Consider the following 26947-nt stretch of genomic DNA (forward strand, 5'->3'; position numbering starts at 1 on the left):
TGATTTAGGTTGAAAAGGAATCGAACTCAGTATTCATAAATCAGAAAATGGAAGGTTGAAAATATCGATTGAATGTATCAGCTTTAGAGAGAATAGAATCAGAAATTGAGAGTAAGGAATGGGAATCGCCAGATCAAACTCCACAACAAATAGTTCAATCGATTTGAACGTTCTGTCGAGAGGGCAGAGGCGACTCCTCGATTTCCACAGTACGATTTTCAAAGATTTTGGATAACCAATTTGACGATTGTGCTTCTTCAACTTGGCTCTCAAGAATTTCGGTGATGCGGTGATGCCCCAGATAAGATACGATGCATGATCGTTGTTTTTCTTGGATTAAGTAATTGGGTTTAATTTTTGGGCCAAAATTATATATGTATATTATTACTTGTTGGATAAAAAATATGCTCCTATTTTTTTGATGCCCTGGGCTTAAGCCCAACTTGCCCATGTGATTGGGCCGGGCCTGTCGGCAAGATACAAGAAATTATCATAAAGGATCATATAAATAAAACTACAACAATGATCTGAGTCGGATGTTACTATTATGGATGAACGTAATTAATATTACCGGTACCGGTAGCGGGAACGGTACCGGTTTTCGGTACTAGTACCAGTACCGAATCCCATATTTTGTGATTTTTGGAGTACCGAGTACCGTCCTATATTTTAAATTCGGTATGGTTCGGTGCCGGTTCGGGTACAGTACTTGTACTGGGTTGAAATTTGGAACAAACTGCTCATCCTTAGTTATTAGTCTTTAACCTTATTCTCCGCTCCTTATAGATTCACTTGAAAGGCACACAACAACAACAACAACAACAACAACCAAAACAACATAAGATATGAAAGCTTAGTGAGTAAACTACTCAACATATATATATATATATATATATATATATATATATATATATATATATATATATATATATATATATATATATATATATTTATATTTGTATATAACAACAATTATAATTACATTATTAATTCGAAAATCCATCTCTTAGTGGCATTCAAATTTACTCAATATTCACTCAAAATAGATTTATTAATTACACTCGTCAATTCTATGAATTCACCACAAAGACTTATTATACTCCATAATTGGCACAATAAAGACTCACTATAACCAATAATTCTGAATCACACCATTTCTTTACATACTCGTTTATAGTTTCAAAGTTCTCATTATGAAACTCGATATGCTTAATCATATAGTCATAATAATTTTGAAGTGCTTAATTTTACCAAATATGACCGTACTTGGTTACAATAATTTGGCTAAGTAATAATTGAATGTAGCATTATAGCTACTTAAACCATTATTTCAACTAACAATTTTGTCAATTGTTTTAAGACTCCTCAACCTACCATTTACATAAAGATTCAATAATAAATTATCAGTTGTCATCAAAGGATATTGCTACACAGTACTCGTTATGCGAGTCACCATACTCGTTGAATGTTGTCATAAGATATTCGTTATATGACCCACTAAACTCGTTACATATCACCACAAGGTTCTCGTTATGTGGTATTTCATACTCGTAAATTTTCATTATAAAATACTCGTTTAACATAACCAACAAATACTCATTATTTAGTATATTAAACATGAACAACTATAATTTAACACTAGCTTTCTTTCTTTCTTTCTTTCTCTCTCTCTCTCTCTCTCTCTCTCTCTCTCTATATATATATATATATATATATATATATATATATATATATATATATATATATATATATATATATATGTGTGTGTGTGTGTAGCACCCAATTCCTAGTACGTATTTAATTAAAGCATTTTCTTATGTTTTTCTCTGGGACTCGACGAGTCGGAGGACCCACTCGTCGAGTAGAGTCGAGATCCGCAGACATCTTAAGTGACCTACTCGGCGAGTAGGCGCTGTACGAGTAAAACCCTAAATATGAGGGTTTGCACCTATATAAACACCTTAACTCAGCCTCCCTTGTCCCTAACACTCCCTTGGAGCTGGATATCGAAACCCTAGCCGTTTGTGTGTGTGTTAAGGCCATTTTGGTGCTCTTGGTTGGTTTGTGAAGCTTGGAAGGAAGGAAGAAGCTAGGAAATTCAAGTTGGGGCTTGTAGATCCAGAGATCTTACTTCATCTTCAGCTCAAGCAAGGTAAATGCCCCCTGTTTTGGTCTTCCTTTTTGGGTTGTTCATCTTTATGGCTTAGATTCATGCTGCATTTAGGGCTTTTTAAGCCATTTTCGGAATTGTAAGGTGATTCATGGGGTCCTACTTCCAGATCCGAGTCATTGGAGGGGTCTCATGGCATAATGGTGCCAACTCTATGGCCATGAAAGCCCCATGCACATTGTAGAGCACCTTTTATGGACTTTTGAGCTAAAAACCCCATGCATGTGCATCAAGCTTGGAACTTTACATATAAAATGAACATTAGGAGGCCAAATCTATTGTTTTGGTGTGTTAAATACCATTTAGATCGACTGTATAGAAATGGTCAAGGTTGGACTCGGCAAGTCGTTCTTGGGACTCGGTGAGTCGGTGCGCTTTCAGCCATCCTAAACCCTTCTGTGATGGTCAGTTGTTAGAAAAGGGAGTCCCATAGCTGTTTAGACGTGTTGGGAGACCTGGAGTTCATAGGACTCGACGAGTGCTAAAATAGAATCGGCGAGTCCAAGGAAATCTCCCAACTCTTGAAGATGAACTCGACGAGTTGTTCATACAACTCGGCGAGTCGAAGACAAGACTGGTTAATTGGATGTGGATGAACTCGACGAGTTGTTCATACAACTCGGCGAGTCGGATGAAGGTTCATTCGATGATCGCATAAAAGGGGAACTCATCGAGTCATTTCTAAACTCGACGAGTAGAGTTGTGGATGAGGACAGTTAAAAGGATAGGGACTCGACGAGTCGGCGGCCCAACTCGGCGAGTCAGGTCAACTGGAAGTTGACTTTGACTTTGACTTTCACTTGGTCCTGGTTAGGGGTAAAATAGTCATTTTACCCTAGGAGTAGATATCAGATTCTGACAGAGTGTTTGTGGGTATTATAGCCGGAGGATTTCCGGAGAAGCAGCAGACAGAGACTTCCCGCACAGATTATTAGCAACTACTCGTTTAAGGTGAGTTACCTTCCAGTAGCGGTGGGTCTACGACCACAATGCTGGCCCACCAGTAGGATTGGTATGTTAGATTATTGACTTTGTGATATCATCTAGTTTTGCTAGTGTAACGACCCAAAATTTCACGTCCAAAAATTTCGTTTATACAACATTACATAGAAAACGTTAACAACTAAAATATTGTTTAGTTGAACCATTTCACATCGAAAACCAAATTAAAGACCACAACATTCGATCAATCAAAATATCAGAGTATCAATTCCAGAATAAACTTGTAACTGCGGAACCAAGAGAGTGTGGGTGTGTGACATGTTGCTACCGTGCCGACTCCTTTCCCCTAGCTGAGGAGGTACCTGAAACCAAAACTGAAAACCGTAAGCACGAAGCTTAGTGAGCTCCCCCATAATACCTCATACCATGCAAGCATATAACAAACAACGTTCAACTATGAGTTTCGGGCCTCGCCTACACTCGGGAAGATACGGGCCCTGCCCACACTTCGCTAGCCGGGAGATACGGGCCTCGCCCACACTTGTGAAGATACGGGCCCTGCCCACACTTTGCTAGCCGGGAGATACGGGCCTCGCCCACACTCTACTATCTGGGAGATACAAGCCTAGCCCACACTCCAACCTCAGAGAGATACGGGCCCTGCCCACACTCAACCGCTAACCCATAATATACAAGTATCACACAGACAACAAGTATAAGCAACTCTATCATGTTGACACATATATCATACTTGACTAAACCCAGAGATACGGGCTCGGCCCACACTCTAGTACTAACATCTCGTCTACACGGGTCGGCCTTGGTGCCTTAGACCCGTTTCTACTGAAAGGAAACTCACCTCGACATAGCTGCTAATCTGGTCGAGAACTGACTGCCCACTGCTGCTCCGGAAATCCTCCGGCTGCAAATCCCACAACATACTCAGTCAATCACTGTTCACTGTCCATTGGGTAAAATGACCATTTTACCCCTGATCATGTCATAAGTCAAAGTCAGAGTCAACTTTCAGTTGACCCGACTCGCCGAGTTGGCTCTCCAACTCGCCGAGTCCCTATCCAAACGACTGTCTTGGATCCCGACCCTACTCGTCGAGTTGGGCGTTGCCTCTGTTGGATAAGGTGTCTAAGTCCATAACTATTTCAGGTGTGTACTTGACCCGACCCGGCATGGTCCATTTGGGTTGCATGGCACCATGTAATTGGATAGACTAAATGAGAGAAATAACACTTGGAGATTATTAATATATTATAAGTTCTAATATATTAATAATATTATTTGATTAGTTGATCAAAGAATTAATTTGGAATTAATTAAGTGATCAAAGGATAACTAATTAAATATATGGGTTGATTATGTAAATCATCCATATCTTGTATAGTGGGCTAAGAGGCTCCATGGATTATCAAGTTGGGTTCTACCCATAGGATGCTCCATGGATGCTCCATGGGAGTTACAAACCCATGGGTCATGGAAATGAAGAGTCATGACACATTAGGGTTTACATGGTGTAACCCTAGATGTGTCAACACTATATAAGGATCTCATTCTCCACCAAAATCGGCTACACTAAGGAAACAAGAGGGCTTGGCCGATTTCAAGAAGTGTGTGTTCTCTCATAAGTTTTTCCAAGAGCTTTTGGTGTTGTGTGAAGCATTTGAGGCATCACATTTGGGGTGCTAGGCTCACAAGGTTTCAAGGAACACAAGCAACAACAAGGTAAGTTATTCTATCTATTATTCAAGTTAAAATCGTTCCCCATGTATGCTAGATAGGAATATAACCTTGGAATTCAACTTTGCATGATAATTAGACAAACATAGATCCAAGGTTATTAGGGTTGCATGTACACTTAGGAAGTGTTAGAATGCTCAAAACCCATCAGTGGTATCAGAGCCTAGGCTTGTTTGTTTGTTATTTGTGCTTAAAAGTTGAAGAAAGTCGAAAATTCTGCTGTCTGACTGATGGACTCGGCGAGTCCATGGGGAGGACTCGTCGAGTTCATGTGTATCTTCAACCTACTCGGCGAGTAGGTTTATGCACTCGGCGAGTAGGGTCGACAGAGTGCAGAATTTCGACTTGAGTTGCTGGAAATGGATTAGAATCATTACCCTAAAATGTTTTGGTACTTGAAAACTTGTTTTAGAAGGTGTAATGTCTTTTCTAACTCATTTACAACAACTAGTTATCAAAATTACAAAGATTAAATGTGATTTTGATTCTTGAAAGTGTTCATATTCATATTCTTGTTCTTATGATGTTTAGATGATCATAGGAATTATTTGTAACCTATGTGGTAGATTAATTCATGATCATAATGTGTTTTAATGGAGTCCATAACTTGTCCTCAAGTTATGGAAAAACCAAAAGTCTCTTGGATTAAAAACCATTAAAAGAACACAAGAGTTAGGAAAAATGAAAAGTCCTCATTTTATTACTCTATTAAACTCATAAGTTACAAGAAATGAAAAGTTTTGAAAGTTTACAAAACTTGCCCTCAAGTTTTGGAACAAGTAAAGTTAAGTTAAAACTTTAGTTCCAACCCCTAGAATTTTAAAAGTTAAAATTCAACCCTTATACTTATATTATTATGATTTAATAATTATATATATATGTATAAGAACAAAGTCGTCTTACCGCTAGTACGCCTCATTCACGAAGCCGGTCTATAAGGTGGGTATAAGGTTGTTGCCTATAAAATGGTGACTTAATGGGTGTCCACTCTCACCCACCGCTTGCTTGATTGGTGGAGGGTTGTTAGCCGAACGGGTAAGACAAGGACTTATTAATTCTCATTCAAAGTATGATGAATATTATAAAGTAACTAAATGTTTTATTAAATTCCCAATCTTAGTTACTTTAGGAAAAATGTGAATAAGGTGCTATTCCATGAAATTACACTTTACACTTTGATTAAGTCGTTGGTGGAGCGTGTGTGGTTAACCGGCACACTAACTTGGACTTAACAAGGTAGGTAAAGGGTGACTTAGGGTTTATTATAGTATCGATGGAGCGTGTGTGGTTAACCGGCACATCGATTGAGTGATAAACTTCAAGGGTACCAAGTGATTTGCATGGTTACTTCACACCTCGTTTTGTGATCCTCGATATCCCAGTCACAAAACTTGGAGGGCACACTCGAGATTGAAACATGCCTTTGAAAAGTTCATTGAATCTCAAAGAATCTAGGAATTTCTAAGAACCATTCAAAAACCTAATACTAAAATATTGCGGTTTTCGTGGTGGAAATTGGTGAATCGTCATTCACCTACCTTTCAAATATGATATAGCTTAGATTACGGCATACCTCTTCTAAGTTATATTATATTGTGATTGGATCCTAGCCTTAATATTACATTTGGGTGTTTTATTAAGGACTCTCTTATATCTAAACTAATCTTGTTCTTCAGATGTCTTTCAACAATGCTTCTGGCTCTAATCCTAATGGCTCTTTTACCCTTATGAACTTGTGTGGGAAAGTCACCTTTGATGGATCCAACTTCAATGAGTGGATCAGAAACATCAGGATGATTACCCGCTACGAGGACAAAGAATATGTCCTTGACAAGGAGCTTAAGGAGATTGATGAGTCCACTGCAACTCCTCAGGAGATCGCTGAATTTCGGGCACATGAAAGGGATGCTACGAAAGTGGCTTGCATCATGATGGCCACGATGACAGCGGAACTCCAAAAGTCTTATGAGGATTTCTACCCTTATGAAATGCACCAAGATTTGATGGAAAGATACCATCAAAGTGCACGACAAGAGAGGTATGAAATCATCTGCTCCATGATAACAACCATGATGAAGGACGGGGAATCCGTCACGAGCCACATGCAGAAAATGCAAAGGTATGTGGATCGTTTGCTGAAGCTTAATGTGAACTTCCCGGAGGATCTTGTAATAGATATTATTTTTCATTCCTTACCATCGTGCTATGATCAATTCCGCATGACATATCACATGAACAAGGAAGAAGTCACCCTCAGCAAACTTCAGGGACTTCTCAAGACCGTAGAATCAGGTCTTAAGGGGAAGTCGGTTGCTATCACTCCTACTCAAAACTCTACTCCGGTTTTGGCAATCGGGAAAAGTCGAGGGAGGAAGAGAAAGAGCACTTCTAAGGGTACCAAGGTTCGGACCCTTGATGGCTCTTCTTCAAGTGGAACCAAGAAAGGTTTCATTACTCCTTCTTCTGACCCAAAAGAGGCTGAATGCTTCTATTGCCATGAAAAATCTCATTGGAAGCGGAACTGCCCAAAATACCAGCAAGATGTGAAGGATGGGAAAGTTAAACCCAACCATGCAGGTATTTACACTATCATTTCTAATAACTCACCCCATTCTAATTCTTGGGTCCTTGATACCGGGTGTGGTATTCATATTTGTTGTGACTTGCAGGGACTAAGAAGAAGTGAGGATGTGGAGCAAGGAAGGATAAACTTGATCATGGGGAATAGGAAAGCTATACCTGTTACCAAGATTGGAGTTTATACTTTATCGCTAAGTAGTGGGTTTAGTTTAGATTTGAATAAATGTTGTTACTCGCCAGGAATGGCAAGAAATATTATTTCCTTTCATGCTTTGTACAAACAAGGGTTTACCTTTTCATTTAATAATGAAGTTGGTTCTATTGATGCTTTCTTTAATAATGTTCTTTATTTTAAAGCATTACCTTGTGATGGTGTGTATGAAGCTGTATCTGTTGTAGATAACTTAGGAAATAATGTTTTGTGTATTGATTCTACTAATAATAACTTGGATAAAGCATCTTTATGGCATTGTCGTCTTGGACATATAAGCAAGAAACGCATAGGCCAACTCCAAAAGGATGGAGTCTTGGAGTCGTTTGACCTAAAGTCAGATGATAGTTGCGAATCATGCTTACTTGGAAAAATGACAAAGTCACCCTTCACAGGTTCGTGTGAGAGGGGTGAAGGTTTGTTGGACCTTATACACACGGATGTGTGTGGACCATTCAAACATGCCACAAGGGATGCTAATCATTATTATTTGACTTTTACTGATGATTACAGTAGATATGGATATGTCTACTTGATCAAGCATAAGTCAGAGACTTTTGAAAGGTTTAAGGAATTTAAACAGGAAGTCGAGAATCAATTGGGCAGGAACATTAAGATGCTTCGATCCGATCGTGGTGGTGAGTATCTTAGTTCAGAGTTCCTCGACTATCTAAGGGAATGTGGGATAGTCTCACAATTGACACCTCCCAGGACACCACAGTTGAATGGTGTGGCTGAGAGGCGTAATCGAACCTTGTTAGATATGGTTTGTTCCATGATGAGTCATTCTGGGGGTATGCCTTAGAGACTGCCGCCCATATTCTTAATCTAGTCCCTACAAAGAAAGTTGCCAAAACTCCTCACGAGATGTGGACTGGTAAAGTACCTAAACTAGACCACATCAAGATTTGGGGTTGCGAGGCTTTCGTGAGACGCGAGACTCATGATAAGCTCGAACCTCGAAGCGAGAGGTGTATTTTCATCGGTTACCCACAGCGATCCTTTGGTTACCTCTTCTACAGACCTAGTGACAATGTGGTCTTTGTAGCAAGAAGAGGAGTCTTTCGAGAAAGAGAGTTTATAAGCCAAGGAGGCAGTGGGAGGCAAATTGATCTTGAAGAAATTCAAGAATCAAGCGGTGAAGGAACTTCAAATTCTAGCCCTCAACTTGAGGAGGAAACTCCTGTTGAGCCAATTGACAAATCTGTACCTCTGAGACGTTCCACGAGAGTTAGGAGTGCACCTGAGCATTACTATGGATTCCATATTACTGCAGAAGGTGAGACACTTATTAGTGATGGGACACTAGTAAGTCAAGATGACCCTAACAGCTACGAGGAAGCCATGGCAGACCCCGAGTCTGCTAAATGGAAAGAGGCTATGGATAGCGAGATACAATCCATGTATGACAATCAAGTTTGGAACTTGGTTGAAAATGTACCAGGTCGTAAGACAGTAGGGTGCAAATGGGTCTTCAAGAAGAAGACCGACATGGATGGTAAAGTACACACTTATAAGGCTAGACTGGTTGCAAAGGGCTTCTCTCAAATTCCTGGAGTGGATTATGATGAGACCTTTTCTCCGGTAGCCAAGATTAAGTCTATTCGGGTTCTGTTAGCCATAGCTGCATTTCATGACTATGAAATATGGCAGATGGATGTCAAAACCGCTTTCCTTAATGGAAAGTTGGCTGAAGATGTTTACATGAGTCAGCCAGAAGGTTTTGTCAGCAGCAAGTACCCTAATAGAGTGTGTAAGCTTGAGAAATCCATCTATGGATTAAAGCAAGCACCTCGCAGATGGAATCTTTGCTTTGATGAGAAGGTCAAGGAATTTGGCTTTACTAGGAGTGAAGATGAATCTTGTGTGTATGTCAAGGCTAGTGGGAGTATAGTTAGCCTTTTGGTATTGTATGTGGATGACATACTACTCATAGGAAACGACATTCCAACCCTGCAGGAAGTAAAGTCCTGGCTTGGGAAGTGTTTCGCTATGAAGGACCTTGGTGAAGCTGCCTATATTTTAGGGATAAGGATCTTGAGAGATCGGAGTAAAAGACTAATTGGACTTAGTCAGAGTACCTACTTGGATAAGGTGCTGAAGAGATTCAGCATGCAGGACTCCAAGAAAGGAGAGTTACCCATCCAGAGTAACACTAGATTGAGTAAGACACAAAGCCCTAGCACTGAGGCTGAGATAGCAGAAATGAGTCGAACACCTTATGCTTCGGCTGTAGGATCGATCATGTATGCTATGACGTGTACTCGACCCGATGTAGCCTTTGCCCTGAGTATGGTTAGCAGGTATCAGGCGAACCCTGGCAAGACACACTGGACTGCGGTAAAGAATATCCTCAAGTACCTACGGAGGACTAAGGACTGGTTCCTTACCCTCGGTGGGAGTGATGACTTGAGAGTAGTAGGGTATAGTGATGCTAGCTTCCAGACTGATAGGGATAGTTTCCGCTCTCAGTCGGGCTGGGTCTTTACCCTAAACGGAGGAGCAATTTCTTGGAAGAGTTCCAAGCAAGAGACAGTGGTAGATTCTACTTGTGAATCAGAGTATATTGTAGCTAGCGAGGCAACAAAGGAGGCGATATGGCTGAAGAACTTCATTGGAGACCTTGGAGTTGTACCAGCTATTAAAGAGCCAATGGAAATTTTCTGTGATAGTGAAAGTGCTGTTGCCTTAGCCAAGGAACCAAGGGATCATGGGAGATCCAGACACATCGACAGAAAATACCATTTCATTAGACATCGGATCGAAGAAGGACACCTCGTGGCAAAGAGGGTATCATCAGATGAGAATCCGGCAGATCCCCTCACAAAGGGACTGACTCGGGTTAAGCATCTTCTGCATGCTCGGAGCATAGGGCTGAAGGATGATATTAGATTTAGTAGTTAGATAATCTCGAAATTTGTAAAGTGTAATTGACATTTGATGATGAATAAAAGTGTTTTATTTATGAGTAAAGTGTTGCTATCTCTTGTCGATCGTTTACTATATTTCTTTTGCATGTTTTGACTTCCAGAATAATTTTGTTTGGTATAACATATTATTCAAACCTCCACAGTCGGTCATATGTTGGAAGTAGATATGAATCAAGACTGTCATGTTTGGTTGTAGAGGTCTTGGACAAGGCTACAACAATCATGAGTGCTCATAAGTTCTGAGCATTGGACTCAACCCACGCTCACTGGAACCACTTCATGGAATTCTATCTCGAGTGATCGTGAGACGGTAATATCATATAAGTCTTCAAACCTAGAGATATGATTTGTTACTTACAAGTTGTTTATGCATTGACTGTACGAAACCGCATTGGTAACTCGATGTTATAAAACGTACTTTTGTGTGTAATTCAATGAGTGGTAGAACAAACATATGAGTCGAAGTTTATCTGTTCCTTCTTGGATTAGAAGCTGATATCTGGGCCCCTCGATGATTTTGTTTTGACCCATGTACCGGGCCCGGTCAGAACTAAGTTGATGTGTTCAATTAAGTTCTATGTCAAACAAATCGGAAATCGGGAAACAAATGTTGGACAATAAGCAAGACAATGTTCCATGTATTTGTCCGGCTGATATCTAGAACAGAGGATTATATGATCACTTATCTTAAATGGCGTACCATCATCTTCTCAGTTCCGAGAAACCTTGAAAAGAGCTACGATTGCCGATCGGTTCTTGAAGTCATACTTGCAGTAATAGTTATTAGACTTATCCAAGTGGGAGACTGTTGGATAAGGTGTCTAAGTCCATAACTATTTCAGGTGTGTACTTGACCCGACCCGGCATGGTCCATTTGGGTTGCATGGCACCATGTAATTGGATAGACTAAATGAGAGAAATAACACTTGGAGATTATTAATATATTATAAGTTCTAATATATTAATAATATTATTTGATTAGTTGATCAAAGAATTAATTTGGAATTAATTAAGTGATCAAAGGATAACTAATTAAATATATGGGTTGATTATGTAAATCATCCATATCTTGTATAGTGGGCTAAGAGGCTCCATGGATTATCAAGTTGGGTTCTACCCATAGGATGCTCCATGGATGCTCCATGGGAGTTACAAACCCATGGGTCATGGAAATGAAGAGTCATGACACATTAGGGTTTACATGGTGTAACCCTAGATGTGTCAACACTATATAAGGATCTCATTCTCCACCAAAATCGGCTACACTAAGGAAACAAGAGGGCTTGGCCGATTTCAAGAAGTGTGTGTTCTCTCATAAGTTTTTCCAAGAGCTTTTGGTGTTGTGTGAAGCATTTGAGGCATCACATTTGGGGTGCTAGGCTCACAAGGTTTCAAGGAACACAAGCAACAATAAGGTAAGTTATTCTATCTATTATTCAAGTTAAAATTGTTCCCCATGTATGCTAGATAGGAATATAACCTTGGAATTCAACTTTGCATGATAATTAGACAAACATAGATCCAAGGTTATTAGGGTTGCATGTACACTTAGGAAGTGTTAGAATGCTCAAAACCCATCAGCCTCGACGAGTTCTTCTTCTTAAATGAGGTTCAAGTCCTTCATCCTACTCGCCGAGTTGTATGAACAACTCGTCGAGTTCATTTTTATCCGAAGAACACTTTATTCTGAGACTCGCCGAGTTGTATGAACAACTCGCCGAGTGTGTTCTTGATCTAAGGAGATTGCCTTGAACCCGCCGAGTCAGGGCATGGGCTCGCCGAGTTCCTCCATGGATGAGTTTGGCTTCCAACTCACTGAGTCACACCCCGTGACTCACTACACCCACTCGACACAACGAAAAGGGGACAACTCGGAGACTCGCGAGCAGACTCGCTGAGTCTGATGAACGACTCGCCGAGTCGTCGCCATGCATTCACTATATACGCGATTTTGCTCGATTTCAGTCTATGCCATTTACAGATCTGGGTTCCTAGAGCATGAATGACACGTAAAGTTTCCAACTTTACGTGTAGATACTCACCAATGAGGGATTTAGGGCTCAAAATGCTTCAAAAGGGTAGATCTAGGGTGAACGAGCAACATGGGTCCATAAAGGTAACAGATCTGAGCTCCTGGAGCTCAATCTTGCCTAGATCTAAAGGCCAATCAACTTATTACGACTTATATTGCACATACAAGCTTGGGGATTGGCTCAAGAATTACTCAAATGAAGTAATAAGCATAGAAACAAGGGGAAAACGGGTTATACCTCAAAGGAACTACTGAGAGAGCACAAAGATGCTTGGATCCCTTCCCTTCCTCTTGATCTACACCCCTTTTGCCTCAAAACCTTCAAGAACGCACAACAATTTCTTCAAACTCTCTATGAACAAGCTTAGAACGAGGGTTGGGAGCTCTGAGGGTGAATGGGGGCTAGCCTGGGGCGGATTTGGTGTTTAAATAGGGTGCAGACCCCTAAAACTTAGGGTTTCATCCAACAGCGGTGACTCGCCGATTCCAGTGACTCGCCGAGCCGCCAACGTAAACGTGTCCCGGGTCCCGTATCTACTCGGCGAGTCAAAACTATGACTCGCCGAGTCCAATGGCTAAAAGAAAAGAGAATACCCAAATAAGATTTACGTACCAGGAACCAGGTGCTACAAATCTCCCCCACTTATTTTAGACTTCATCCTCGAAGTCTGCTGCTCGACTCTGAAACAGCTCGGGGTAATGCTCCATCATCTCGTCCATCGGCTCCCAAGTCCATTCCGAACCCTTACGGTGCTGCCATTGCACCTTCACTAGCTCCACCTTCTTGTTCCTCAAATCCCTCGACTTCCTGTCGAGGATTGCGATTGGGCGCTCAATGTAATTCAGGCTGTCATCAACCTGTATATCCTCTAGCGGCACCACCGCTGAATCATCCACTAAGCACTTCCGCAGCTGAGAAACATGGAAAGTGTTGTGGATCTGGCTGAGCTCGACTGGCAGATCCAGCCTATACGCCACCTTTCCCACCCGGGCTACAACCCTGAACGGTCCGACGAATCTCGGGCCCAACTTGCCCCGCTTCCTGAATCGAATGATGCCTTTCCAAGGCGACACCTTCAGGAGAACCATATCCCCGACTTGGAACTCCAAGTCGGATCGACGCTTGTCGGCGTAACTCTTCTGTCGACTCTGAGCAGTCTGAAGCCTGCTCCAAACCTGCTGGATCCTCTCGTTCGTCCTGAGCACCACTTCGGTGCTCCCCATGACTCTCTGGCCAACTTCACCCCAGCATATTGGGGTCCTGCACCTCTGTCCATACAACATCTCGAATGGAGGGCGGTCGATACTCGCGTGGTAGCTGTTGTTGTAGGAGAACTCGGCCAAGGGAAGATAGGTATCCCAGCTACCACTGAAGTCCAACACGCACGCCCGCAACATATCCTCCAAGGTCTGGATGGTCCGCTCGCTCTGACCATCCGTCTACGGGTGCAAGGCGGTGCTAAAATGCAAACGAGTGCCCAACTTGTCATGAAATCTCTTCCAAAATCTGGAAGTAAAACGCACATCCCTGTTCGAGATAACCGATACTGGCACCCCGTGCCGCGCCACGATCTCCCTGATATAGATGTCGGCCAATTTCTCGGCCGATATGCTCTCCTGAATCAGGATAAAGTGAGCACTCTTGGTCAATCGATCCACGATGACCCAAATCGAATCCACTCCACGCACGGTCCTGGGAAGCTTCGTGACAAAGTCCATCGTGATATCTTCCCATTTCCACAGTGAAATATCCAACGGCTGCATCTTTCCATGCGGTCTCTGATGTTCGGCCTTGACCTTCCTATAGGTCAAGCACCGCTCAACGTACTATGCCACATCCCGCTTCATGCAGGGCCACCAATAATCTAGATGAAGATCCCTATACATCTTCGTCGCCCCGGGATGAATAGAGAATCGGGACTTGTGCGCCTCCTCCATCAAAATCTGGCGCATGCCTCCATGATACGGCACCCACACCCTACGGTGTAGTGTCAATAGTCCTCGGTTATCATAATCAAAGGAGGAAACCTGACCCACCACACGCTCGCTCTTCCGATGCTCCTCCTTGATAGCCTCCTGTTGTGCCTCCCGAATTCGCTCCAACAAGGGAGTCACCACGGTCATCCTCATGCATACGTCCCTGATCGGTGCCGCCTTGCGGCTAAGTGCATCGGCCACCACATTGGCCTTCCCCGGGTGGTATAGGATCTCGCAATCATAATCCTTCACCACGTCCAACCACCGACGCTGCCTCATGTTCGGATTCGGATGATCCATGAGGTACCTCAAACTCTTGTGGTCCGTGTAAATGGTACATCAAACCCCCGTAGAGGTAATGTCGCCAAATCTTGAGGGCAAAAACCACCGCCCCCAACTCCAAATCATGCGTCGGGTAGTTCGCCTCGTGAGGCTTGAGCTGCCTCGAGGCGTAGGCAATGACATGCCCCCTCTGCATCAATACCGCGCCTAACCCTGAAATGGACGCGTCACAATAAACCACAAAATCCTCTATGCCCTTTGGCAGGGCTAAGATCGGCGCCTCGCACAATCTCTGTCTCAGTGTCTCAAATGCAGCCTGCTGCTCGGGTCCCAACCGAAAGACCACGACTTTCTTCGCCAGCCGCGTCAGGGGTACGACTATCTTGGAGAAATCCTGAATAAATCTCCGATAGTAGCCTGCTAATCCCAGGAAACTCCGAATCTCAGATGGAGACTTCGGAACCTCCCATCTCATCACGGCCTCGACCTTGGCCGGATCGACCAGAATCCCGTTCTGGTTGACGAGGTGTCCAAGAAATTGCACCTCGCGCAACCAGAACTCACACTTGGAGAACTTGGCATACAAGCTCTCCCTCTTCAGGGTCTCCAACACCTCCCTTAGATGTTCCTCATGCTCCTCCTGAGTCTTGGAATAAACCAAGATGTCATCGATAAAGACTATCACAGACCGATCCAGCATCGGTCTGCATACGCGGTTCATGAGGTCCATGAACGCGGCAGGAGCATTGGTGAGCCCAAACGGTATCACCACGAACTCATAATGGCAATAGCGCGTCCGTAATGCGGTCTTCTGCATATCCTCCTCCCTGACCCTCATCTGATGGTATCCTGAACACAAATCGATCGTGGAAAACCAAGACACTCCCTGAAGCTGGTCAAAGAGATCATCAATCCTCGGGAGTGGGTAACGGTTCTTCACCGTTACCTTATTCAGCTCCCGATAATCTATGCACATCCGGTGCGACCCATCCTTCTTCTTCACAAACAGGATCGGGGCTCCCCAGGGTGAACTACTCGGACGAATAAATCCCTTGTCTAGCAGCTCCTGCAGCTGCGTAGACAACTCCTGCATCTCGGGAGGAGCCAACTGATACGGTGCCTTGGCTATCGGAGTCGCACCAGGAACGAGGTCAATCATGAACTCCACCTGCCGCTCCGGAGGTATCCCAGGAAGCTCCTCTGGGAAAACATCTGCGAAATCTCGCACCACTGGAACCTCGCTCACTGTCGCCTTACCCGCCTCCTGGGTATCCATCACATACGCGACATATCCTGCGCATCCCTGCTGAAGGTAGCACCTCGCCCTCGCTGCTGAACATACTGTGGGTCCATACTGAGGCCTCTCGCCATGAATCACTAACTCTCCCCCGCCTGGGGTCCTGACCCGCACTAGCTGCTGCGCGCAATCTATCACCGCCCCATTAGGGCTCAACCAATCCATGCCTATAATCACCTTGTTCCCACACAGCGGAATAGGAACCAGGTCTACTAAGAAACGCTCCTCAAACAGACGCAATACGCAATCCCGAAACACCATCGATGCTCGCACCGATCGATCATCAGCAATCTCTACCTCCAAAGGGCAATCCAACATGCTCGAAGATTCATGAAACTTCTTGCTAAGCGCAAGGGACACAAATGATCGGGATGCACCCGAGTCGAATAACACCTGAACTGGGATACCGTTCACATGGAACGATCCTAAAACATATATATATACCGAGCACATATCAATATCATAACATCATAAAATAACAATGGAGAGAAAGAATCATACCCGTCACCACATCGGGTGCGGCGCGTGCCTCCTCGGTAGTCAACTGGAATGCTCGGCTCCTCACCACCGGAGCCTCTGCCTTACCTTGCCGGCCATCTGTGATCCGCAGGGTCGTTAGAGCTGGCGCCTTCACCGGCGCTAAAACTGTCAATTGGGGGGCAATTGGCCTTCTTCTGGCACCCTCTGGTTGCAGTGGAAACACAGCAACTCAGACGTTTGAATAGCCGAAACTGGAGTAGTACAATCCCTGCTAAAGTGCCCCGCCTTGCCGCACTTGTAGCAGCCTGCTGATCCCATCCTACATGCTCCCTCATGCGTCCTGCCACATTTCCCACAGCGGCCGGGTCCTCCTTGGCCTTTCGGCCTCCCATCTGATCCTCTGGGCTTCTTTCCTAAAGCCCCAACCGCCTGCCCCGCCTCTGCCTTCCTCTTCCGAATGTGCTATAAATCAATCTCCCTTTCCCTTGCCTTGGCGATCAGGGACTCCAGGGTAGGGCAAGTTGAAAAGCTGACATGCTCCCGGATGTCAGCCCGTAGCATATCATGATAACGGGTCCTCCTCATATCCTCATCACCCGCATGCTGGGGCACCAACAAGGCCCTCTCCCGGAACTTGGCGGTGATCTCCGCCACAGTCTCCGTCGTCTGCCTCATGTCCAAAAACTCCCTGGCAAGCTGCTGAAGCTCGACAGCCGACGCAAACTCTGCCCTGAACCTGGTCACAAAGTCCGACCAGGTCATAGCCTCGATAGCTGCAGCTCCCAACGAATCACCCACTGACTCCCACCAATGCCGGGCTCGGTCCCGTAAACACCCTGCTGCATACCTCACCTTCGACCCCTCGGGGCAGAAGCTAGTCAACTGTGCAGACTCGATGTCTGCAATCCATCGCCTGGCAGCAATGGGGTCTTTCACCCCATGGAAATCTGGCGCACCACTGCCCCTGATGTCCTTGAAGGACAGTGTGCGAGATCCCGACTGGCTAGATGCCATATCACTCCTGAATGCCCAAAGGCGATCCTCCATCAACTCCATGATCCCTTCCTTGATCGACCCAAAGAGGATGGGGGTCGACTCATGGATGCCTCTGGTGATCTCTGACGCGATGAACTCGCGTAGTCCTTCATCTATCGGCTCGGAACCTGATCCCGAACCTGACCCCTCTCCTGAACCGCCATCTACCGGCCTCGATCGAAGTACCACCATTCTGCAATACATCACAACAAACATTAGAGATACTGATACTTCCTGAGGGGTCACAGCTACTTACAAGTTCCCTGGTCTTATCTTGGCCTTCCTTGGTTGGGGTACGGATCCTCTGCTTTCAGTAGTACGGGCCCATACTACCTTCCACATCTATCCGTACCTTCTTCAAGGAATGCCTCAACTCCACCAGATCCCTTTCACTACTGCTGATCACTGCTATACCCATCCTAGGCTCGCCCTAGGGAAATCTCCGACTCTACTCGATCCAGTCCTCAGCTGCTGCAGACCTCCTTGTAATGCCAATTAGCCATCACTCGAATACCATCACACGTGACGAGGCTCAGATAATCCTTCGAGTACCCGACTCGTCCCTACAATGGTTGGACTCAAACAAGAGTTGCGCAGTAGGATCAAACCAGGTACTCTAAGATTATTCAACCCTGATCACATGGGACGTGCCGTATTCGCCTAATGGCTAACTCCCATTATTCAGAGTCCCACATAGCACGAAGCAAGCAGCATTCAGACAAGGGTAACAATCTCAATCAACTCTATCTGCTTACAGGAACTATACTAGCATAAAGTGCTAAGCTCATACTATCAGGCATAACCTAATCAGGCTATCCTACTCGCTGTCTAGCATGCAATTCTCATACAACTGAAACACATAAAGCAGGCACATAACGCATCACTCCTAGATCCTTAGTCCTATTCTAGCATGCTGCTCTACAAAAGATGATAAACATAACATAAACTCATATGGGTATTTTGGGGAATACTTACTTGAGCTCGGCCAGTCGCGCACATCACACACTTCATTCTTTCTCGAAACTCTTTTCTCAGTTTTTAGAAAACATTTTCATTTAGAAAATCTTTTAATCCCTTCATTTGAGTTCAGACACCCCCAAAGGTGTGTCCGAATCCCTCAAACCAGGGCTCTGATACCAACTTGTAACGACCCAAAATTTCACGTCCAAAAACTTCGTTTATAGAACATTACATAGAAAACGTTAACAACTAAAATATTGTTTAGTTGAACCATTTCACATCGAAAACCAAATTAAAAACCACAACATTCGATCAATAAAAACATCAGAGTATCAATCCCAGAATAAACTCGTAACTGCGGAACCAAGAGAGTGTGGGTGTGTGACATGCTGCTACCGCGCCGGCTCCTTTCCCCTAGCTGAGGAGGTACCTGAAACCAAAATTGAAAACCGTAAGCACGAAGCTTAGTGAGCTCCCCCATAATACCTCATACCATGCAAGCATATAACAAACAACGTTCAACTATGAGTTTCGGGCCTCGCCCACACTCGGGAAGATACGGGCCCTGCCCACACTTCGCTAGCCGGGAGATACGGGCCTCGCCCACACTTGTGAAGATACGGGCCCTGCCCACACTTCGCTAGCCGGGAGATACGGGCCTCGCCCACACTCTACTATCTGGGAGATACGGGCCTAGCCCACACTCCAACCTCGGAGAGATACGGGCCCTGCCCACACTCAACCGCTAACCCATAATATACAAGTATCACACAGACAACAAGTATAAGCAACTCTATCATGTTGACACATATATCATACTTGACTAAACCCAGAGATACGGGCTCGGCCCACACTCTAGTACTAACATCTCGTCTACACGAGTCGGCCTTAGTGCCTTAGACACGTTTCTACTGAAAGGAAACTCACCTCGAAATAGCTGTTAATCTGGTCGAGAACTGACTGCCTACTGCTGCTCCGGAAATCCTCCGGCTGCAAATCCCACAACATACTCAGTCAATCACTGCTAAATGTCCATTGGGTAAAATGAACATTTTACCCCTGATCATGTCATAAGTCAAAGTCAGAGTCAACTTTCAGTTGACCTGACTCGCCGAGTTGGCTCTCCAACTCACCGAGTCCCTATCCAAACGACTGTCCTGGATCCCGACCCTACTCGTCGAGTTGGGCGTTGCCTCGACGAGTTCTTCTTCTTAACTGAGGTTCAACTCCTTCATCCTACTCGCCGAGTTGTATGAACAACTCGTCGAGTTCATCTTTATCCGAAGAACACTTTATGCTGAGACTCGCCGAGTTGTATGAACAACTCGCCGAGTCTATTCTTGATCTAAGGAGATTGCCTTGAACCCGCCGAGTCAGGGCATGGACTCGCCGAGTTCCTCCATGGATGAGTTTGGCTTCCAACTCACTGAGTCACACCCCGTGACTCACTACACTCACTCGACACAACGAAAAGGGGACAACTCGGAGACTCGCGAGCAGATTCGCTGAGTCTGATGAACGACTCGCGGAGTCGTCGCCATGCATTCACTATATACACAATTTTGCTTGATTTCAGTCCATGCCATTTACAGATCTGGGTTCCTAGAGCATGAATGACACGTAAAGTTTCCAACTTTACGTGTAGATACTCACCAATGAGGGATTTAGGGCTCAAAATGCCTCAAAAGGGTAGATCTAGGGTGAACAAGCAACATGGGTCCATAAAGGTAACAGATCTAAGCTCCTGGAGCTCAATCTTGCCTAGATCTAAAGGCCAATCAACTTATTACGACTTATATTGCACATACAAGCTTGGGGATTGGCTCAAGAATGACTCAAATGAAGTAATAAGCATAAAAACAAGGGGAAAACGGGTTATACCTCAAAGGAACTGCTGAGAGAGCACAAAGATGCTTGGATCCCTTCCTTTCCTCTTGATCTACACCCCTTTTTCCTCAAAACCTTCAAGAACACACAACAATTTCTTCAAACTCTCTATGAACAAGCTTAGAACGAGGGTTGGGAGCTCTGAGGGTGAATGGGGGCTGGCCTGGGGCGGATATGGTGTTTAAATAGGGTGCAAATCCCTGAAACTTAGGGTTTCATCCAACAGCGGTGACTCGCCGAGTCCAGTTTATGGACTCGCCGAGTCGCCAACTTAAACGTGTCCCGGGTCCCGTATCTACTCGGCGAGTCGGACCTATGACTCGCCGAGTCCAATGGCTAAAAGAAAAGAGAATACCCAAATAAGATTTACGTACCAGGAACCAGGTGCTACAGCTAGTACCTAGTATGTTAAATGTTGGCATGATATGTTATATGTGATAGTAGTAGAGTTCGGTAGTTAGGACCGAAGGGTAGGTCATGCACCCCATATATGTCTGACAGTATATGATGATATGTTTATATCCTGGCATGATATCTTATATGTGATAGTGGTAGTAGGAGGGGAACACTCCCTAAGTTCGGTTGTTAGGACCGAAGGGCAGCTCGGACACCCCAGATATGTCTGATAGTATGTTTATGTTATGATATATGTGATAGTAGCAGTAGGGGGGTGAAATAGTCCCCGAGGGTTAGTTGTGAAGACCGAAGGGTAGCTCAACACCCCAGAATGGCTTGACATGGGTAGGTCGGCACCTCATAATGGCTTGACACGGGTAGGTCGGCACCCCAGAATGGTCGTACCGGGTCAACACCCTAGAATGGCCGTACCGGGTAGGTCGGGCACTCCAGAATTGCCCGCCAGTATGTATGCTATATGACTTAATGGTATGTGGTACGATGGGGGAACTTACTAAGCTTTGTGCTTACAGTTTACGGTTTTGGTTTCAGGTACCTCTTCAGCGAAGGGGAAGGAGCTGGCACGGTAGCAGCACATCATATGCACACACATTGATTTTCCGCACTTGAGATATTCTAGGATTGGACTCTGACATGTTGCTATTATATGATTTGGGGTTTCAGACATGATACATTGATTTACAAAATGATATATATTTAAGTAGTTTTCTTATGGATGTTTTTATAATCAGTTAATCAAAATAAAATATTTGGACCCGAAATTTGGGACGTTACAAGTTGGTATCAGAGCCTTGATTTGAGGGATTCAGACATACTTTCGGGTATGATTGGACTCAAACTAAGGAAATGGTAAAAAGGTTTTCAAAAAGAAAAATGTTTTCAAAAGAGTTTTTAAAAAGAAACTTAAAAAGAAGAGTGTTGTGAGAAAGAGAGAAGCATGTGATGTGCGCGACCGGCCGAGCTCAAGTAAGTATTCCCCAAAGTACCCATACAAGTTTATGTTATGTTTATCAGCTTCAGTAGAACAGCATGCTAGAATAGGACTCAGGATCTAGGAATGATGCCTCATGTGCCTGTTTATTGTGCTTTAGCTTATGAAGATTGCATCCTAGTATTGAGTAGACAGTAGTTGGATAGCATGTTTAGGTTATGCCTGATAGTATGATCTTAGCTTTGTATGCTAGTACAGTTTCTCGTTATGAGAATAGAGTTACTTGAGTAGTTTTCTATGTCCGAATGTTGCTTGCTTCGTGTTTGTAGGAATCTGAGTGATGGGAGTTAGTCATTAGGTGAATACATCACGTCACATGTGATCAAGGTTGAATAATCTCAGAGTGTTGGATTTGGACCTATTGTGCAGCTCTTGTCTGACTCCAACCGTTGTAGGGACGGATCTTTTACGCGAAGGATTATCTGAGCCTCGTCACATGTGATGGTATTCAGGTGATGACTAATTGGCATTATAAAGAGGCCTTCAGCAGCTGAGGACTGGATTTGATAGAGTCAGAGGTACCCTAAGGAGAGCCTAGGATGGGAATAGCAGAGAACAATAATAGTAGAAGGGACTTGGTGGAGTCGAGGCAGTTCTTGAGGAAAGTACGGATAGATGTGGAAGGTAGTATGGGCCCGTACTACTAAAAGAAGAGGATCCGTACTTGAATTGAAGAAGGCTGAGGCGAGACTAGGGAACTTGTGATGGATGTGATCCCTTTAGATGTATTAGTATTACTGACGGTTTACATTATGTATTGCAGAATGGTGGTACTACGTCCGAGGCCAGCAGTTGGAAGCTCAGGAGAGGGATCGGGTTCGGGCTTAGGTTCCGAACCAGTAGATGAGAGGCTATGCGAGTTCATCGCATCCAAGATTACTAGAGGCATCCTTGATGCGACCCCGATCATCATTGGGTCGATCAAGGAAGGGATTGTCGAGTTGATGGAGGATGGCCTCCGGGCGTTCAGGAGCAACATGGCGACCAGCCAGTTGGGATCACGCACACTGTACTTTAAGGACTTCAGGGGCAGTGGTGTGCCGGATTTCCATGGGGCAAAGGACCCCGTTGCAGTCAGGCGGTGGATTGCAGACATTGAGTCTCGTAGTTGACCAGCTTTTGCCCCGAGGGGTCGAAGGTGAGATATGCAGCAGGGTGCTTGAGAGACAGGGCCAGAGATTGGTGGGAGTCGGTTGGAGACTCTCTAGGAGCCTCGGCTATTGAGGATATGACATGGCTGGATTTTGTGACCCGGTTCAGGGTTGAGTTCCCACCTGCGGTGGAGCTCAGCAGTTGGCCAGGGAGTTCCTGGATATGAGACAGACGACGGAGACTGTGGCGGAGATGACCGCCAAGTTCCGGGAAAGGGCGTTACTGGTGCCCCAGTATGCGGGAGATGAGGACATAAGGAGGGCCCGCTACCATGACATACTGCGAGCTGACATTTGGGAGCATGTTAGTTTTTCAGCTTGCCCTACCCTGGATTCCATGGTTGCCAGGGCAAGGGAGAGGGAGATTGATATGTAGCACATCCGGAAGAGGAAGGTAGAGGAGGGGCAGGTGATTGGGGCTTCGGGGAAGAAGCCCAAGGGATCAGATGGTAGGCCGAAAGGCTAGTTAGGACAGGACCGCTGCAGGAAATGCGGTAGGCCGCACGAGGGAGCATGTAGGTTGGGATCGTCGGGCTGCTACAAGTGCGGCAAGACGGGGCACTTTAGCAGGGATTGTATTGCCCTTGCACCCACTATTCAGACATCCGAGTTGCTGTATTTTCACTGCAACCAGAGGGGCCATAAGAAGGCCAATTGCCCCCAGTTGACAGCAGCATCGCCAGTGAAGGCGCCAGCTCCAACGACCCTGCGGATTACTGACGGCCGACAGGTCAAGGCAGAGGCTCCAGTGGTGAGGAGTCAGACCTTCCAGTTGACTACCGAGGAGGCACACGCCGCACCCGATGTGGTGACTGGTATGATTCTTTCTCCCTGATCTATTTATATGATGTTATGATATTGATATATGATCTGTGCTCACATGTTTAAGATCGTTCCACGTGAATGGTATTCCGGTACAGGCGTTGTTTGATTTAGGTGCCTCTCGATCTTTTTTTCTCTTGCGCTCATCAAGAGGTTTCCTGTGTCTTCGGGCATGTTGGATTTCCCTTTAGAGGTAGAGATTGCCGATGACAGATCGGTGCGAGCATCAATGGTTTTCCGAGATTGTGTGTTGAGGTTATTCAAGGAGTGCTATCTAGTGGATTTGGTTCCCATTCCATTGCGAGGGAACAAGGTGATTATAGGCATGGATTGGTTGAGCCCTAATGGGGCGGTGATAGATTGCGCACAGCAGCTAGTGCGAGTCAGGACCCTAGGTGGGGGAGAGTTGGTGATCCACGGTGAGAGGTCATAGTGTGGACCCACATTATGTTCAGTAGCGAGAGCTAGGCGCTACCTACAACAGGGTTGCACAGGTATGTTACCTATGTTATGGATACCGAGGAGACGGGTAAGGTGACGGTGAGTGATGTTTCGGTGGTGCGAGACTACGCAGACGTGTTACCAAAGGAGCTTCCTGGGATACCTCCAGAGCGACAGGTAGAGTTTAGGATCGACCTAGTTCTTAGTGAGGTTCCGATAGCCAAGGCACCATATCGGTTGGCTCCTCCCGAGATTCAAGAGTTGTCTACGCAACTGCAGGAGCTGCTAGACAAGGGATTCATCAGGCCGAGTAGCTCGCCTTGGGGAACCCCAATTCTGTTTGTCAAGATGAAGGACGGATCGTATCGCATGTGCATAGACTATCGAGAGCTGAACAAGGTAACGATGAAGAACCGTTACCCACTTCCGAGGATTGATGATCTCTTTGACCAGCTTCAGGGAGCATCTTCGTTCTCCAAGATTGATTTGCGTTCAGGATACCATTAGATGAGGGCCAGAGAGGAAGATGCACAGAAGACTGCGTTCCGGACACGCTATGGCCATTATGAGTTCGTGGTGATGCCTTTCGGGCTCACCAATGCTCGTACCGCGTTCGTGGATCTCATGAACCGCATGTGTAGACCGATGTTGGACCGGTCAGTGATAGTTTTTATCGATGATATCTTGGTTTACTCCAAGACGCAGGAGGAGTATGAGGAGCATCTGCGAGAGGTGTTGGAGACTCTACGAAGGGAGAGCTTGTACGCCAAGTTCTCCAAATGTGAGTTCTGGTTGCGCGAGGTGCAATTCCTTAGGCACCTTGTCAACCAAAACGGTATTCTAGTCGACCTCGCCAAAGTAGAAGCCGTGATGAGATGGGAGGTTCTGAAGTCTCCATCTAAGATTCGGAGTTTCCTGGGATTAGTCGGCTATTATCGGAGATTCATCCTGGACTTCTCCAAGATAGTCGTACCTTTGACGCGGCTGACGAAGAAAGCCGTAGTTTTCCGTTGGGGGCCTGAGCAGCAAGCGGCGTTCAAGACACTGAGACAGAGGTTGTGCGAGGCCCCAATCTTAGCCCTGCCAGAGGGTGTAGAGGATTTCGTAGTGTACTACGACGCATCCATCTCGGTTTTGGGCGCAGTACTGATGCAGAGATGGCATGTCATCGCCTATGCTTCGAGGCAGTTGAAGCCCCACGAGGAGAGCTACCCGACACACGATTTAGAGTTGGGGGTAGTTGTCTTCGCCCTCAAGATTTGGCAAAACTACCTCTATGGGTTTCGATATACCATTTACACGGACCACAAGAGTTTGAGGTACCTCATGGATCAACCGAATTTGAACATGAGGCAGCGTCGGTGGTTGGATGTGGTGAAGGATTATGATTGCGAGATCCTTTACCACCCGGGGAAGGCCAATGTGGTTTCCGATGGGCTTAGGTGCAAGGCAGCGACAATCAAAGATATTTGCATGCGGATGACAGTGGTGACTCCACTACTAGAGCAGATCTGAGAGGCCCAGCAGGAGGCTATGGAGGAGGAACATCGGAAGAGAGAGCGAATAGTAGGTCAGGTTTCCTCCTTCGACTATGATAGCCGAGGATTACTGACACTACACCATAGGGTGGGGTTCCATACCATGGGGTGTGCGCCAGGTTTTGATAGAGGAGGCGCACAAATCCCGATTCTCCATTCATCCCGGGGCGAAGAAGATGTATAAAGACCTTCGTCTTGACTATTGGTGGCCCTGCATGAAGCGGGATGTAGCATGGTATTTGGAGCGGTGCTTGACCTGCAGGAAAGTCAAGGTCGAGCACCAGAGGCCACATGGAAAGATGCAGCCGTTGGATATTCCCCTATGGAAGTGGAAAGACATCACTATGGACTTCATCACCAAACTTCCCAGGACCGCACGAGGAGTGGATTCCATATGGGTCATCGTGGATCGGTTGACCAAGAGTGCCTATTTTATACCGATCCAGGAGAGTATCTCGGCCGAGAAGTTGGCCGACATATACATTTGGGAAGTGGTGTCACACCCCAAAAACCGATGGCGGAAACGTTCCGGAGTGGAGGACGTCATGTAATATCACAACCAATGTACATAGTAAGCATAGTAAACACAAAACACTGCATTACATAGGATCATTACATTTGTTTGAAAGTAAGGTAATACATGTTTTATAGATACATTAGTTTAAACAAATAAAGACGTGAATTCCATATGCTCCGTCTTCTGCAAAAGAACGCGAGATACCTGTCTAAGGAGAACCTGAGAATACAAGTAGTTTCAAAAATCAGCATAAAGCCGGTGAGTTCATAAGTAGTTTGTTTATGAAAAAGAACAAGTTTCCTTTACTTTTTTGAAAAAGATTGTTAACCAAGAAAATCCCATATTTTCTATCACGTTTGTCGATTTCTATAAGATAAACCCTGATTATTACTAGTATGTTAAGAAAACATAAGTTAAAATTTGTGAATTCCACTCGGTACAATAGTAGATAGTTTAATACGTAAAACTATAGATTGAAAACCCTGGAATACCATCCGGTACAATAGTAGGTAGTTTTAATACATATAACTATAGA

The sequence above is a fragment of the Lactuca sativa genome, chromosome 3 (genome assembly GCF_002870075.4).
Source record: "Lactuca sativa cultivar Salinas chromosome 3, Lsat_Salinas_v11, whole genome shotgun sequence".
NCBI classification, from domain to species: Eukaryota; Viridiplantae; Streptophyta; class Magnoliopsida; order Asterales; family Asteraceae; genus Lactuca; species Lactuca sativa.